This window comes from Dendropsophus ebraccatus, unplaced genomic scaffold (genome assembly GCF_027789765.1).
Source record: "Dendropsophus ebraccatus isolate aDenEbr1 unplaced genomic scaffold, aDenEbr1.pat pat_scaffold_1893_ctg1, whole genome shotgun sequence".
NCBI classification, from domain to species: Eukaryota; Metazoa; Chordata; class Amphibia; order Anura; family Hylidae; genus Dendropsophus; species Dendropsophus ebraccatus.
The window spans coordinates 6,732-25,049 of NW_027209328.1; the positions used below are offsets into that span (position 1 = coordinate 6,732).

The following is an 18,318-nucleotide window of genomic DNA, read 5'->3' on the forward strand; positions in this document are numbered from 1 at the left end:
TAGGAAACTAGACATAGACAGTATTGTGGACACCCTTTGCTGAAGTCAAGGCACGCAGGGCGTCAGTTGTAGAAAGTGTAATCTGTGTAAGTGTAAAGTTTATTGGGAGTTTGGGACGCTCTAACTTTTAACAAACAGTTTATTGTTGAATTATACAGTTTTACTAACAGTTTTCAGTTAAAATTACATTTATGTTTGTATAAAAGTGCTATGGACACTTCTGACAACTTTGTTTATTATTTCTTTGTACTCATCATGGTACAAAAAGACTCACTCTATAGTAAATAATTCTTTTTCTATAGCCTCTATGGTTTTCCATGAGAGCTCTGTGTTCTCTAAACACTTGTACACCCCAGGTGATTCTTCCCTACAAATGCAATCTGTGTGCTTTTCTCTGTCTCTAGCCTTACCTGTTCTCCATGTATTACCTTCTCCTTTTATACTGTGAGCTGTCATCCAAAATTCTGTCTTCTTGTCTGCAATTTGAAGTGATATCTAATCATCTTCTCCTCCCGGCAGCTATCACTGACACTGTAAGAGCTGTATGTGCATCTAATGGATTTATGTTATCTTTCTCTGAATAGCAGTCAAAAGTTAGTTAATTTTGCATTCAGGAATCAATAAAAAATGCAAAGGTGTCCATAGTCTTTGAGTACCACTACTCAAGGAGTATTCACATTTATATCAGTGTCTGGGTTGAACAGTTGCAGTCAAACCACTTTTAGATGACTAACCAAATTTTATGTAGAAAATTTGTGTTTTATTTGGTTGTTCTTCTAAAATGACCATTATAGGTAATATATGGTGGAAATCTGATACAAGAATTAACTGTTTTCAAAAAGATGGTTTACTGTAGATTCAGCCCTTGGCACTGGTGCAAATAGCAGCATTAGTCATTTGTTTTATTCTGTCCTCTAGGTTAATCATTCCATTTTATGGTTTATCTCAAGTGCTGTTTAGTTCACGTAAGTTTCAAATTCTTCAAGCTCTTCGTGCTTTGTCACAACCAAAACTGTGATGATTTTGTGTGAATATTACATGCATGTGGATTACTTATCATTACTTTTTGGTCTTTAGGTTGCCTTGTTTATGCATTTTTCGTTTTGAAAGTTGGAATACAAATTCAAATGACTTTTGAAGAGATGACAACCAGTTGTTAAGGTAAGCTTTGTTGAACTGCATTTAGGTTGATATTTTGTACTTTTAAGGTTATGTTCATACTTCATTTTCTGCCCCATGTGGGGCGATAAAAAACCTTTAAAAAAAGGGATGATGATGTTTCCCCCATTGACCTGAAAGGGCAAGATGTAGCCATTTTGTGACTACATTCTGTCCATTTCCTGGATGTATACTTTTTTGGTCCAGAAGTGTAGTCTGCCATGCTTTTGAGTCCTTAAACAAGAATGTTATATGTCCATAAAATGGACAGAATGTAGTCACAAAATGTCAAGTCAAGTCAGCAGGACTATTGGCAACACATCAGGCTAATTATCCTGTTTTCATCGCTTTGTGATGTATAGCCTGGGATGAAGCATAAAATGAGGTATGAGCATAGCCTTAAAGGTATGTTGTACTGCTATCTCATATGTTAATATACATTAAGGTCTAGAAGATTAATAAACTTTTTAAATTGGTTTTAGGTTGTTTCTCTTGGAATTTCTAAGTAGAACCTACAATCAAGCAATAGAAGAAAACAAGTCAACAAGTTCTGTTACTCCCGTTTTGAGGTAAGCTTTAAATAAATTAAGTGGCAGAGTTATGGAGCTATCTCAGGGTAAGGCTATGTTCACACTTCAGGAGAATATGGTGGAAATGTGACACTCCAGTTTTTTTTTTTTGGGTGGGGGGGGGGGGCCCAATGTGAAAGTTTGCTATGGGGCCCTGCCATTTCTAGTTACGCCCCTGCTGTATACTTAGATACAAAAGTCATACAGCTACCAATGACACCAGTATATAAAGAGCAAATATCCCCACACATATTACCACCATACTGTTACTGACCAGATCCTGTATATCAAGACCGATATTACCAATAATACCAGTATATAGGAGGGAAATATTATCACCATACATATTACCGCCATACTATTACTGACCAGATCCTGTATACTGACCAATATTACCAATAATATCAGTATATCAGAGGGAAATATTATCACCATACATATTACTGCCATACTGTTACTGACCAAATCCTGTATACCAATATTACCAATAATACCAGTATACAAGGGGAAAATATTACCGCCACACCACAACCAATACCATCACTATATTGTTACTGACCAAATATAGTATACTAAGACCAATAAAACACAGTACCGGATTACAAGCAACAAATACCACCACATACTGACTAACGCCACCACTGCTACTGACTAATACCACGACATACTGACTAACACCACCGCTGCTACTGAATAAGATTCACTGTACACAGATCACCATCACCTCATCCAGTCATATAGAGGTAGACGCAGCTCTACACAGGTTCTATACACCATATACATTACATTCCAAATATATCAGGTGACTCACAGGGGACGTCTTTTCTGATCAGAGTTCTTCCCTTTTCATCTTCTTCTGCCCTGGGCCATTATGAGAACTTCTATGAGCCACAAATCCACAGAATCTGCCAGAGAAACATATTAGGCTCCTTACTATGTCACCATCCTCATCTCTATACACACTGCACATATGTATTGGCCCCTGTACGCCCTCACTCTCTCTCTCTCTCTCTCTATATATATATATATATATATATATCCCTAACAGTATATGGTCCCCCCTGTGTTGTCCCCCTTATAAATGGCACCCCATATTGTCCATCCCCCTATAGGTACCCCCCTTATGCTGTCCATCCCCATATATATAGCCCCCTCAAGTTGTCTTCAATACAGATATCCTCCTTATGTTGTCCTTACACCCCATATGCCCCTTCATGTTGTCTATTCCTCCATAATAGCCCCCTCATGTTGTCCATCCCCCCCATAGCCCCCTCATGTTGTCCATCCCCCCATAGCACCCTCATGTTGTCCATCCCCCCCTATAGTCCCCTCATTTTGTCCATCCCCCCATAGCTCTGTTCCCCGACAGATGAGCAGCTCCTGGTCCTGGACAGCGCCATCAACACTGAGCTCTGTGCGCGCCACAGCAGCTGGGACTTCCAGTATGCGCTACGTGAACCGGAAGTCCCAGCTGCCGGACCGCGCACAGAGCTCAGTGGTAATGACGCTGCCGGGACCAGCAGCTGCTCATCTGTCGGGTTGGCGGCGGCAGCACGCTTGTGATCGCAAGCAAGACGCTTGCGATCACAAGGAAGGGAAGGTGCGGGCCAGCAATCGGCGGCTGAGTGGGCCCCCCTGGAGCACGGGGCCCCCCGCTGCGGCTAGACTGTGTTCCCTGACTGGGGAGCGGGGCCTATCCCCGGTCCCCCAGTGGCCCAGTCCGACCCTGGCTGTGGGGTTACCTGCCCCTACCTGCTGTACACTGGAGCTGATCCTCTGTACTGGAGGTGACTGCTCGCTGACCTCCATGTTGTTTCTGAGGTCAGTGCTACCCTGGCCTGTGGGGTTAACTGCCCCTACCTGCTGTACACTGGAGCTGCTCCTCTGTACTGGAGGTGACTGCTCACTGTCCTCCATGTTGATACTAGGGTCAGTGCTGCTATGGGCTGTGGAGATATTTACCCTTTGTTCGCTGACCTCCATGTTGTTACTGGGGTCAGTGCTGCTATGGGCTGTGGAGATATTTACCCTTTGTTTGCTGACCTCCATGTTGTTTCCTGTAGACGATTGTGAGTCTACAGCCTTCCCGAAGCCCTGCCCCCTTACCGGAAGTGCCGCGGCGGCGACTTCCAGTTCGCCGCACCATCATATTCCTGCGCCGGCTGTCAGGATGGGAGCACAGGCCAGTCAGAGCTCCTCATCGGATCGCCCTCTCAGGCGGCTCCAATGTTGTCACAGTCTGCCCTTGCAGCATCGGCCACGGAGGTAGCCTCTACAGCCGCAGCAGCAGAGGTGGCTGCTGCTGCTGCTTCTACCTCCCTCCCTCCACCCCCTCTGTCCTCGGCTGTGGCATCTGCACATATAATCACCCCGGTTGCCCAGTCAGTTACCCCTGCTGCCCAGTCAGTTCTGCCTGCTCCACAATCTGTTACCCCTGCCGCACAAGCAACTAATCCTGCTGCGGTTCCTGCCAGCATTGAGCAGATGCCCGTGGCTGTATCGCACAGGAGATCCCATAGGCCCCGCCATGGGTCCAGATCCTCTTCCTCCTCTCAGGATTCTGGGAGCCGTAGCTACAGAGGTTCTAGAAGACGACGTTCCCCCCATTATTCCAGAGCTTCTCACCGGTTCGGGAGGTCTAGACCTCCCCGCTGGCGATCCCCCTCGTCATCCGAGTGGTCCTCCGGCAAGACTGGCCGGTCTCATGCGCGTACGAGGCTGGAGCCTCCGCCGTCCAGGGCAGGCAGCCTGGTTCCACAGGAGGATCCCCCTGCTGCCATTCCTCCTCCACCTGTCTCTCCTGCCCCTCCTCCTCTTCCTTCTGCGACACCTTTCTACCAACAATGCCTGTTTTGCCTCCTCAAGCGACTACTTCAGGTGAGTTTAATTATGTCGATGCCTGGGGGACGGGTTCGGGGGACATGTTGACCTTGCTAAAATCCTTATTAGAAAAAGCAACTTCCCCTACTCCGCAGGTCATGTCTGCTTCTGCAAAAAGTACACGTCCTTCTGTTAGTGCACAAAAAGATGTTTTCTTTTGTGGGGTTAGTCCACTGGGTACTCATGTTGAACAAGAGGTCAAAGAAAAAATATGGGCCAATCAATATATTGACATATGGTCCCTGATATCGGTAGATCAGTTTACCATAGATAAGGAACGGCGTCTCCCTGACGCCAGACCTTATGATCGTAGGCCTAAAGGCCCTATTCCACGGAACAATTATCGTCCGTATTCGGCCGATATCGGCCGCTACGGACGATAATCGTCCCGTGGAATAGAGTGCAACGATCAGCCGACATCGTTCATGTCGGCTGATCGTTGCAGTCGCTTGTTTTCCAATATGCTGAAAAACAAGCGACTGATATAGCAGTGATCTGCTGCCGTCGCTCCGTTGAATAGGAGCATTGGCAGCAGACTCTGCTATATCCTATGGGCTGCCCGGACGATCAGCGATCACCCGGGCAGCCCCCCCGCAGCTCCCCGCCCGCACTCACCCGCTCTGAGAGCGCTCGTTTGCTCCTCTTAACAACCCGTGTAATAGGGCCTTAAGCCTGCGAAGACAATGAACAATTGGTTGCAGGCTTTTGCTGTATTAGGTTGTGTGATGCGGCAGAAGAACCCTGAGCGTTGTCAGGAGGTATTTATATATTTAGACACGGTCTATACAGCATATAAAACTCATGGGGGCTCAGCGTGGTGGCGTTACGATGAAGAATTTTGTCGGCGTTTAAGTCTCCAGCCAGACATTGGCTGGGGTGTTAAAGCCACTGATGTATGGTTACGTTTGATGACTCATACACCACCTTTCGTACCCGGTACTGTATGTCTGTAAATGACGGCATTTCGCAGGCAGATGCATCGGTCTCGTATGTCTCATTTGACAGGGCAGTTATGTTAGTGAGACAGGCGGGACCTGGTGCATTGATGGCGAAATTGGACATTGAGTCCGCCTTTCGCCTTCTCCATGTGCATCCGGATTGCTACCACCTCCTTGGTTGTCATTTTGAGGGAAAGTATTACTATGACACTTGCTTGCCGATGGGCTGTTCCATATCTTGCCATTATTTCGAGATGTTCAGTACTTTCCTTGAATGGGTGGTAAGATGTGAAACAGGTTCCACACCTATTTTACACTATTTACATGACTTCCTCTTTGTGGCTCCGGGCGGAAGTAGTCAATGTCTTTATCTCCTGAACTCGTTTTGTTTCTTTATGAAACGATTCGGTGTGCCAGTGTCAGAAGAAAAAACAGAAGGACCCAGCACCACTTTGTCTTTTCTAGGTATAGAAATCGACTCCACGGAGATGGTGTTCAGACTTCCCCCTGATAAGCTTCTTTGGCTTTCGCAGCTAATAGAGGTTTTTTGTGCAGTTCAAAAAGTTATGTTGCGGCAGATGCAGTCTCTGTTGGGCCTGTAAGTCTTTGCCTGCCGGGTGATGCCGATGGGCAGGGTTTTCTCCCGTCGCCTTTTATTGTCAACCCGGGGGGTTAGGGCCCCAGGGCATAGAAATCGGCTGACGAAGCAGCTAAAAGGTGATCTGCTCGTTTGGAGATCATTTCTTGACTCTTACAATGGCCGTACATGTCTTCGAAGTGTTGAGTGCAGCAATGGTGAGTTAGAGTTGTTCACAGATGCCTCGGGTTCCTGCGGTTTTGGAGCTATTTTTCGTAAAGCTTGGTGTTACTCCTCTTGGCCAGAACACTGGAAACCATCTCTGTGTAAAAATCTAACCCTCCTGGAGCTATTTCCAATTATAGTTGCCATTGAAATTTGGGGTGTACAGTTTAGGAACAGGCACATTTGTTTCCGTACGAGGTTGTATATTGCCTTAACCGTCTGTCTTCTTCTCTTCCGGTTCTGGCATTGCTGCGACACATGGTGCTCCGCTGTCTGGAATTGAACATCTACTTTCGAGCAAGGCACATCCCCGGTAAGGATAACGTTCTCGCTGATGCCCTTTCTCGTTGTCATTGGCAGGAATTCCGAGTGCTCTTACCGGGAGCTGATATCCATGGTCAATTATGCCCTCCACACCTCTGGGACATAGTGGACAACAGCAACTGATGACCCTGATTAGTTCCTCGGTTACTCCGCCGACTTGGTAGAGGCACGGTAAGGCCTGGAATGCCTGGTTACAGTTAGCAGGTTCGAGTGATTCCCTAAGGTTACAGGTCACACTCGAGTATTTCGTACAGTTGCGCGAGGCCAAGGTTTCTATCTCGGTTGTTATGCGTTCACTTTCCGGAGTAGCCTTTTTTCTAAAAATGCATGGCTGGGCTGATTCCACTAAACATTTTCTCATCAGACAGGCCCTGAAGGGCTGGAGAAAAGAACATTTTCGACGCGAAGCTAGACGCCCCGTGTCTTACGATTTACTAGGAATATAGTTGCAGCGTGTAGCCACGTCTGCTCTTCAGTGTTGGAAGCGCGTCTTTTTGCGGCTTGCTTTTGCACTGCCTTTTTTGGGGCATTGCGAATAGGGGAACTCCTTCCCCCTTCTAAGTCGAAGCAGGGAGGTCTTCGTTTTGACGACGTCTTAGCTTTTAATGGTTCTTTACGTTTGCGCTTGCGCGGCTCAAAAACGAATCTGTACCGACAAGGTGTATGGATACCCATACAAGGTGTAAACGGCTCTGTTTGCCCGGTGCAATGCGTCACTGAGTATCTGTCTTTGCGGCCCAGAGGCAAGAATTTTTTCGTTCATGCAGATTCCACTCTCTTTACCAGGTACCAGTTTATTTCGGTTTTTCGCCGCTGTTTGTCGGCTATCGGAGTTCCCCCTGCTATTATTAGGTCTTGCTAGGCCCGTGATCTGGATTCTTGGCCACTCATATATTGCTCGAGCGGCACAGAGAGAGGAGTGTCAACCGGTGGGCCGCGACCTTGGATTTCGTGGCATGGAAGTCAATTGGAGGGGTATTGGTGGGCTGCGGTGGTCCCAGGTGTTCTCGGAAGTTGTTGACATCAGTTCCAGAGTGTCGGGTGCAATAATTTTAGTTTTGCATGTGGGGGGAAATGATCTCTGCTCCATGAGAATGGCTGAGTTATTGACACTCATGCGAGCAGACATCAACCGTTTTGCTACCTTTTTCTCAGACCTAGTCTTGGTATGGCCTGAGATAGTTTCTCGGGTGGTCTGGCAAGATGCCCGGGATGTCGCTGCCGTTGAGAGGGCCCGTAGGTCCATCAATTCCCGTGTGTCCCGATTTGTAAGATCCAGGTACTGGGTGGTAGTTAGGCACCGGCAGCTCGAGGGTGACAACAGCAGTCTGATGCGGCCTGATGGAGTGCATCTCTTCGACATTGGATTGGATATTTTTATATCTGTCCTCCAGGATGGCATCAAACACGCCATATATTTGCTTGGCGGGTGTCGGAGCCCTATAGGTTTATAAGGGCTCCTTGGTGGCGGTTCAGAGGTTAAAGGTTGTGATAAAGCGAGCCTGGAAGTTCGATGTGCCCGCTGGGAGTCCAGCGGCCGGCACTCCGCGCCCAGCCTGGGTATGAGTTCTCCACGTTGGAGAGAGTTGGGAGTTACTTGAAAGAGTTAAAATTAATAAATGCTGTGGCCGACCCTCGTCCAGCAAAAGTAGAATGGTGTTGTGTTTTTATTTAGTCATAAGAGCCAGCAGTCTGCGGGGGGTATAGGTGGGTTACCTGTTGGCAGTCTTATAGGCTCCTGAGTATCAGACACAATCCCACCCAGTACACAGGCATCAGATATATGGACTATTAACCCTCTCCTCTCAGGGTCTGGATCACATACAGCACTATTATCCTGTGACCATGTATCCTTGCAGTCCATGCAGTCATCCCCAGTGCCTTGTGCAGTTAACCCCTCAGTGGCCACATTGTCCTCTACAGGCTGTGCAGCAGCCATGACACTTGCAGATCTCTCTTGTGTTACAATATTTATCACACTGTCATAAACAATGTCCTGATTGCTGATCATTTCCTGTCTCCGGGACGCTTGATGCCTGGTTTCCTTCCTTACTAGAGGTGACCATGTCTGTATTTTTGGGGGTACATTTGGCTCTTTTCTATATGAATCTTTCATAGCAACAAGATCCCTCGGACAAACATCCAGCCGCTCACACTTCATCAGCTTCTCTCTAGGATCAGTCTCTCTCTTTACGTCATCACGCAATCTTGAGATTTGCAATTCCTTCTTCAGTATATCCTTATTGATAACTTTAGTACTTACAGCAGCGACAGCAGCCATCTCCTCATCCACAACCCCAGACTGACCTCCACAAGATGGACCTTCTCCAACATCAGGATGGAGGCCCAGATCCAGACCAGGGCCTTTCCCAGAGGACTCAGTCCAACTCCCCTCACTCCCTCCAGGATCTGAAGCCATTCCCCCTCCCCCAGAGGGAGCTCAGGTGCACACAACCTCACTCTGTGACCCCCCCTTTACACTGTGCAAGCAGTAGTAAACTTAGATATGGCTTGCGTAAGAAATACAGAAATCAGAAAATATACTAGTGGTCCCACTAGTTTTTTGGGGGCTGTGATATACAATCTGATGATGGCTGCACCTGTACACACTCTGTGACACCCCCTTTACTCTGTGCAGGCAGTAGTGAACTTAGATATATGCCTTGTGTAAGAAATACAGAAATCAGAAAATATAGTAGATGGCCCAATAAAAGAGTACTGATTTACTGAGCCCTTCTTAGGGGTGTGTATGCAACACCTAATCTCCCTTTTCTGCCAGCAGCCGGTCACCACAGTGTGCAGGTGAAATCGTGGTAGCTGCACTGCAAGTCCCAGCCAGCAGTCTGTAGAAATACAATTTAAAAACGATTTGAAGCCCTTACAAGGGCTGTTTGGTTGTTTCGCTAGTATTTCCTGCCTACTGGAACACTAATTCACCCCCCTAACGCTCTCCCTGACCAGCAGCAGCTCTGTCCCTAATCTCTTCCAGCATACATGTGAGCAGAGCCTTGCCAGACGCGCTTTTTATATGGCAGGGTCATCTGATCTGGCCAACCAATCACTGCTATCGACATGTATGGGTCCCACGTGATCGCAGGATGTACCAAAGAGTCTCCTGCATGTTTATTAGCTGAGAAATAGCGCCCAAACTTACAGGAAATGGATGATGAGATTTTCTCGAGTATCACAAGATGCTCGTCCGAGTAACTAGTACCCTCATACTCGAACGAGTACCAAGCTGGGACGAGCATGCTCGCTCATCACTAGTCACTATACTATGATACTTGCTTGCCAATGGGCTGTTCTATACCATGCTATTATTTCGAACTATTCGGTTCCATTTTGGAATGGAAGTTACGATATGAGATGCAGGGCAGTCTTTCCCATTGGGCAGGGTAGGCGGCTGCCCGGGGGCCTATGACTCATGGGGGGCCCCAGTGGCAGTCGCCTACCCTGCAGAAAGGGAAAGACCAGGGGCGGGCTGGGCCGGGGGGCATGTGTCCCCCGGCCGGTCTTCCTCACCATTGAGTGGGCCGTGGGCCACGACCCGCGGCCGACCCTCTGCAGTAGTTGTGACTGAGAGAATAGCGCGGCCGGCCGCCGTGCTATTCCCTCAGTCTCTTCTGGGCCGCCTGATCCCCCCAGGAGCCGCAGACGTGCTGTACGCAGGCACGTCTGCAGGCACCTACATCAGGTCCCCAGCGGTGACGTTACTTCCCTGACGCGCCGCTGAGGACCTGAGAGCGGAGAGAGGAGCCGCCGTGCTGCAGCAGCAGGGAGAAGCTGCAGACTGAAGATCCGGCCCGAGGAGAGGTGAGTTGTATTATTTTTTTATATATTTTTTTTTTAAACCCCTTCACATGTGGCCACACCGGGGGGGGATGGGGCGAATTGAGATGCACAGGAGGGCTATTTTAGATGGGAGGATGCAGGGGGGAGCTATTCTTCGTGGGAAGATGCACAGGGGGGGTCTATTCTATAGGGGGGAAGATGCACAGGGGGGGCTATTCTATATGGGGAGATGCACAGGGGGGGCTATTCTATATGGGGAGATGCACAGGGGGGCTATTCTATATGGGGAGATGCACAGGGGGGGCTATTCTATATGGGGAGATGCACAGGGGGGGCTATTCTATATGGGGAGATGCACAGGGGGGCTATTCTATATGGGGAGATGCACAGGGGGGGCTATTCTATATGGGGAGATGCACAGGGGGGGCTATTCTATATGAGGGGATGCACAGGGGGGGCTATTCTATATGAGGAGATGCACAGGGGGGGCTATTCTATATGGGGAGATGCACAGGGGGGGCTATTCTATATGGGGAGATGCACAGGGGGGGCTATTCTATATGGGGGGATGCACAGGGGGGGCTATTCTATAAGGGGGGGGGCTATTCTATATGGGGGATGCACAGAGGGGCTATTCTATATGGGGGGATGCACAGGGGGGGGGCTATTCTATATGGGGGGATGCAGGGGGGCTATTCTATATGGGGGGGGCTATTCTATATGGGGGGATGCAGGGGGGGCTATTCTATATGGGGGGATGCAGGGGGGTATTCTATTTCTTTTTCCCCACATGGGGCTGCATGGCACAAGGTTAGGGGGGGAGGGGGGATGCGGGGACTTGATCTTGGGTGGGGGGGCCCAGTCCACAACTGTGCCCAGGGGCCCATAGTTTTGTTAAGACGGCCCTGATGAGATGGGTAGCAATGCAATCATACATTACCTTGATGAATTCTTGTTTGTAGCCCCTGGTGGTAACATATCAGTTTTTCCTTTCCACCTTGTTTCTATATGAAAAAGTTTGGTGTATCCATAGTGGCAGAGAAAACTGAGGGTCCCACCACTTCCCTTTCTAGGGATAGAACTCGATTCGCTAGAAATGGTTTTAATGCTGTTTTCTGTTCTACTAAAAAAGGTCACCCTTCACCAGTTACAATTCCTCCTAGGTGTATTAGTCTTCACCTGCAGAATAATGCCCATGGGCAGTATTTCTGGCAGGCGTCTGTCTTTATTCACGAGAATGAGATTGGTCCAATGGCCAGGCCACAATATTCGCCTGACAAAGCCTTTAACCCCTTAGTGACCGCCATGCTGCCTTTTCACGGCGGTCACTAATGGGCTTTATTCCGATACGTACGCCTTTTAACGGCGTACGCATCGGAACAAATTGCCGCCCGGCGACGGCTGCAGGACGGGGGATCAGCGGTCAGTGTGACAGCTGACCCCCTCCTGTAACTGTCAAAGCGTGACAGCGGCATCTAACGGGTTCCGGTCGGTGCCGCGGGTATACTGACCTGATCAGAAGTCCCGCGGCAAAGTCCGGTCCCCCGACGGTCTCCATGGTGATCCCGGGGTCCTAATGAAGGCCCCCGGGCTCACCATGGATATGCCTCTGCTCAGCCATACACAGGTAAGGCCAAGCAGATGCCTGTCAGCAAGTAGCTGACACATACTCAATACACTGCATTACAATAGTAATTATTACGGATTATTACGGCGATCACTAATGGGCTCTATTCTGCTGCCATCAGCTCTTTATGGCGATGGTGCAGAATAGTGCAGCAGCACCGGTAATGCCCGCAGCCCCCTCCTCTCAGCTACCAGAGGTAGCTGAGGGGTTGGGGCAGAGTGTGGGGTAAGTCCCGGCAAGTCCCCTCACCGTCGATCGTCGTTATTATCAGTATAACGGCGGCCACCGGTAACGGACATTGCCAGCGCAGTTGAACGCTTTCATCTCTTCTCACCATGAATCCACAGTGAGAGGAGATGAGAACATGTCCCCCCCCCTGTCCCCAGAATTAACCCTAGTGACCTGGTCACTGACCCTCCCCTCTTGGATCAGATGGCCGCCGCCATCACTGTGAACAGACTCTGTTCACAGTGATGGATTCCTAAAATGATCAAAGCTTCATTCCCTCCACCGACCGGAGGTGGCGGAGAGCATGGGGCAATAATCGGTGACCACCCGGTGTGGTCCCAGTACAAGTGATCAGCGGTATATACTACATACCACTTATCGCTTGTTCCAAATGGTGTCGGCACTTTTTTTACGCCTGTCACCAAAGTCAAGTGCCCTGGATTACCCGTAACCACCCTGGATTACTTGTAACCACCCCAGAGTACCTGTAACCACCCCAGATTGCCCGTCACCACCCCAGATTGCCTGTAACCACCCTAGATTGCCTGTAATCTCCCAGATTGTCCGTAATCTCCCCAGATTGCCCGTATCCACCCCAGATAGTCCATAACCATCCCAGACAGCCCATAACCACCCCAGATTGCCCGTCACTACCCCAGATTGCCTGTCACTACCCCAAATTGCCTGTAATCTCCCGATTTCCCGTATCCCCTCCAGATTGCCTGTACCACCCCAGATAGCCCATTCCCATTCCAGACAGCCCGTAACCACCACAGATTGCCCGTAACCACCCCAGATTGCCACAGACTGCCTGTAACTACCCCAAATTGCCTGTAACCACCCCAGATTGCTCGCAACCACCCCAGATTGCCCATAACCACCCCAGATTGACCGTAACCACCCTAGATTGCCCGTCACCACCCCAGATTTCCCGTCACCACCCCAGATTGCCCGTTGAAACCCCAGATAGTCAGTGAACACCCCCAGATTGCCCATCACCACCCCAGATAGCCAGTAAACACCCCAAGATTGCCCATAACCACCCCATATAGCCAGTAAACACCCCAAGATTGCCCATAACCACCCCATACAGCCAGTAAACACCCCCAGATTGCCCGTAACCACCCCAGATTGCCCGTGACCACCCCAGATTGCCCGTAACCACCCCAGATTGGCACAGACTGCTCGTAACCACCCCAGATTGCCCATAACCCCACCAGATTGCCTGTTGCCACCTCAGATAGCCAGTAAACACCCCGAGATTGTCCATTACCACCCCAGATAACCAGTAAACACCCACATAATGCCTGTAACTAAAATGACACTCCTTCTCTTCTGAGCCCTGCTGTGTGCCCATACAGTGGTTTATGCCCACGTATGGGGTACCATTGTACTCAGGAGAACCTCCGTTACAAATTTTGGGGTGCTTTTTCTCCCCTGTTCCTGGTGAAATAGAGAAATTTCAACTAAACAAACATGTTATTGGAAAAATTAAATTTTTTTCATTTTTACGGTCTTCTTTTGAATACTTTCCTCCAATACCTGTGGGGTCAAAATGCTCACCACACCCCAAGTTGAATTCCTTGAGGGTTGTACTTTCCAAAATGGGATGACTTTTGGGGGGTTCTATTCTGCTGACACTACAGGGGCTCTGAAAACGCACCTGGCGCTCAGAAACTTCAGAAAAATCTTCACTGAAATGCTAAATTGGCGCTCCTTCCCTTCTGAGCCCGGCTGTGTGCCCATGCAGTGGTTTATGCCCACATATGGGGTACCGTTCTACTCAGGAGAACCTGCTTTACATATATTAGGGTGAGTTTTCTCCCCTGTTCCTCGTGAAATTGAGAAATGTCAAACTAAACAAACATATTATTGGAAAAATGTTATTTTTTCATTTTTACTGTCTTCTTTTGAATACTTTCCTCTAATACCTGTGGGGTCAAAATGGTCACCACACCCCAAGATGTATTCTTTGAGGGGTGCACTTTCCTAAATAAGGGGGGCTTTTGTAGGGGGGTTATTCTGCTGACACTACAGGGGAGCTGCAAACGCACCTGGCGCTCAGAAACTTCTTCAGCAAAATCTGAACTGGAAATGCTAATTGGCGCTCCTTCCCTTCTGAGCCCCACTGTGTGCCCATACAGTGGTTTATGCCCACATATGGGGTACCGTTCTACGCAGGAGAACCTGCGTTACATGTATTGGGGTGAGTTTTCTTCCCTGTTTCCCGTGAAATTGAGAAATTTCAAACTAAACAAACATATTATTGGAAAAATTCTATTTTTTCATTTTTACTGTCTTCTTTTGAATACTTTCCTCTAATACCTGTGGGGTCAAAATGGTCACACACCCCAAGATGTATTCTTTGAGGGGTGCACTTTCCTAAATAAGGGGGGCTTTTGTAGGGGGGTTATTCTGCTGACACTACAGGGAGACTGCAAACGCACCTGGCGCTCAGAAACTTCTTCAGCAAAATCTGAACTGGAAATGCTAATTGGCGCTCCTTCCCTTCTGAGCCCCACTGTGTGCCCATACAGTGGTTTATGCCCACGTATGGGGTACCGTTCTACGCAGGAGAACCCTGCGTTACATGTATTGGGGTGAGTTTTCTTCCCTGTTTTCCCGTGAAATTGAGAAATTTCAAACTAAACAAACATATTATTGGAAAAATTCTATTTTTTCATTTTTACTGTCTTCTTTTGAATACTTTCCTCTAATACCTGTGGGGTCAAAATGGTCACCACACACCAAGATGTATTCTTTGAGGGGTGTACTTTCCAAAATGGGGTGACTTTTGGGGGGGGTTCTATTCTGCTGACACTACAGGGGCACTGCAAACGCACCTGGCGCTCAGAAACTTAAGCAAAATCTGAACTGGAAATGCTAATAGGCGCTCCTTCCCTTCTGAGCCCGGCTGTGTGCCCATACAGTGGTTTATGCCCACATATGGGGTACCGTTGTACTCAGGAGAACCTGCGTTACTAAATTTCGGGTGCATTTTCTCTCATGTTTATTATGAAAATGAGATACTTTAATCTTAACAAATATATTATTGGAAAATTTCTTTTTTCCATTTTTTTCCGGCCTAATTGTGAATACTTTCTTCCAGCCCCTGTAGGGTTAAAATGCTCATTATACCCCTAGATTAATTCTTTAACCTCTTAAGGACATAGGACGTATGCGTACGTCATATGTCCTCACTTGCACTTCAAAGCGGGGCCGCGCGGCGGCCCAGCTTTGAAGTGCCGCGATCCCGGGTGCCGCGAGTAGCCCGGGACCGCTGCTATTAGCGGGCACGGTCTGATCGCCGTGCCCGCTAATTAGCTAATCGGAGGCAGCTGTCAAAGTTCCGATTACCGGAGGCAACGTTTCCCTGGGGTCTAGTGGGGGAGATCGCTCCTCCGGGACCTTGTCCTGGAGGAGCGATCTCCGTTACTGATGCCGGCCGGGGACGCGTTCAAGATGGCGCCGTCCTCGGCTCGGCACTCGTTCGTTTTCGGCTGCAGCAGCCGTAATCGCCCAAAACTATTAATTAATCACATTCCTGATCTCGTACGGTAAACGGCGTCAGCGCAAAAAAATCCCAAAGTGCAAAATTGTATTTTTGGTCGCATCAAATCCAGAAAAAATGTAATATAAAGCGATCAAAAAGTCGTATATGCGCAATCAAGGTACCGATAGAAAGATCACATCATGGCGCAAAAAATGACACCTCGCACAGCCCCATAGACCAAAGGATAAAAGCGCTATAAGCCTGGGAATGGAGCGATTTTAAGGAACGTATATTGGTTAACAACGGTTTGAATTTTTACAGGCCATCAGATACAATATAAGTTATACATGTTATATATCGTTTTAATCGTAACGACTTGAGGAACATGCATAACAAGTCAGTTTTACCCCAGGGCGAATGGCGTAAAAACACATTTCCCCCAAATAAAAGAAATGCGGGTTTTTTTTCAATTTCACCACACTTTGAATTTTTTTTCTGGTTTCGCAGTGTACTTTATGCAAAAATTCAGCCTGTAATTGCAAAGTACAATTAGTGACGCAAAAAATAAGGGGTCATGTGGGTTTCTAGGTGGAAAAAATGCAAGTGCTATGACCTTTTAAACAAAAGGAGGAAAAACCGAAACGTAAAAACGAAAATGGGCCATGTCCTTAAAGGGTTAAGGTGTCTAGTTTCCAAAATGGGGTCACTTATGGGGGTTTCCAGTATACAAGCCTCCTAAATCAGCTTAAGAAAAGAACTGGTCCCTAAAAAAAAAATCAGTTTTGGAAATTTCATGAAAATTTGATAATTTGCTGATAAATTTCTAAGCCCCGTAACACCCTAAAAAAGTTAAATATTTTTACGAAATTATGCCAGAATAAAGAGGACATATTGGTAATGTGACTTAGTAACTAATTTTTGTCATGTGACTTTCTTTTTTTAGAAGCAAAGAATTTCAAAGTTCGTAAAGTGCACAATTTTCTAATTTTTCATGATATTTTGATGTTTTTCACAAAAAACACACAAGACAGTGACCAAATTTTGCCACTAACATAAAGTACTATATGTTACGAAAAAACAATCTCAGAATCGCTAGCATACGTTAAAGCATCACTGAGCTATAAGCACATAAAGTGAGACAGGTCAGATTTTGAAAAATGAGCCTGGTCATTAAGGCCCAAATAGGCTTGGTCCTTAAGGGGTTAAAAGCGGACCTCATGGTTTGGAGACAATTCCTGTCAACATACAATGGTTGAACATGTGTTCCATCCTGTGAGGTCACTAACGCTGAGGTGCCCCTTTTCACTGATGCAGCAGGTTCTTGTGGTTTTGAGGCCATACTAGGTTTGGATTGGTGTTCCAAACCTTGACCTTAAGATTGGCAGGAATATAGTATTTGCTTTTAGTCACAATATGTTCCCGGCACCTGTAACTTGATAGCTGACAATCTCTCTCGCTTTAATTGGCAGGAGTTTCAAAGCCTTTGCCCAGGTGCAGCACAGGAGGATGCAGAGTGCCCACATCATCGCTGGGACTTACCTGGAACAGTTATGGTAAGGCGTGGAGGGAATGCCTTTCAATGGTGGGGTCCCATTAAGTTGCCATATGTAATGTGGATAGGTTCGCAGTTACCATCTCCTATCTGCTCTCCTTACGGGGAAAGCGGGGTTTCAAGCTTAGTGGCTCTGCGAAGGTTATTGGGGCTCAGTTTCTATTTTAAACTGAGGGATTGAACTGATGTTTCCTTCCAAGTTGAAAGAGAGAATATGCCCAAAAAGACTGTAGATGTCCCATCACCAACGCTTTGGCTTGGCAAGATGTTGACCCATCTTTGCTCACTCTGTTAGTCGGACTCTAAAGCCCTTTTGTTCACAGTGGCCTTCTGCTTAGCCTTCTTTGGGGCCTTGAGAATTGGTGAGCTTGTGGCCCCACCATCCACTTGTTCGTGTGGTCTTAAGTCTGATGGATGTGGTAGCGTCTTTTTAGGGTTAGAATTTGTTGCAGGAAGATGGTACATGGTTTCTGATAATGTCTGCAACAGGTAGTATGTACCTGGTACAAATAGTCTTCCAATACGTTTCCTGACACCCCCATGGTGTACTTTCTTGCTACATGATGACGGCTGCCTCTTAACCTATTTTCAATTTCAGTCGGTGATGAAGAAAAGTTTTGGAGTTATCAGGTGTTTCTCCAGCTGACTATGGCGCACACTCCTTTCTTATAGGAAACAGCGACGGAGGCAGCTAAAGACAGTGTTCCAGAAACCCAGATCCACAGAATAGGGAGATGATGGTCTTCATGCTACAATGCGTACAAGGCGTACAATGGAGAGAGCAGAACCCGTCTTCACTGGCTTCTCTGTAATGAAGACGTGTTTGCCTGATAATGCACAGATAAGAAGTCAGGGGGGGGGAGGCTGGGAGATTGCTTCTTGAGTACAGAAGGAGCTTTTTTGGCTGATGAAACCTATTACAGAGTTTCTTAAAATCGCTTATACTACTGATTTC

General features: G+C 47.6%; 1 long non-coding RNA gene across 1 annotated transcript; it reads left to right on the forward strand.

Annotated features, from left to right (window-relative positions):
• Positions 1 to 1,036: 1,036 nt before the first annotated feature.
• LOC138775687 (uncharacterized) lies at positions 1,037 to 17,365 on the forward strand. The gene is made up of 3 exons (XR_011360610.1): positions 1,037 to 1,161; positions 1,641 to 1,727; positions 17,281 to 17,365. It is a non-coding gene; the product is annotated as an uncharacterized lncRNA (long non-coding RNA).
• The last annotated feature ends 953 nt before the right edge of the window (positions 17,366 to 18,318 follow it).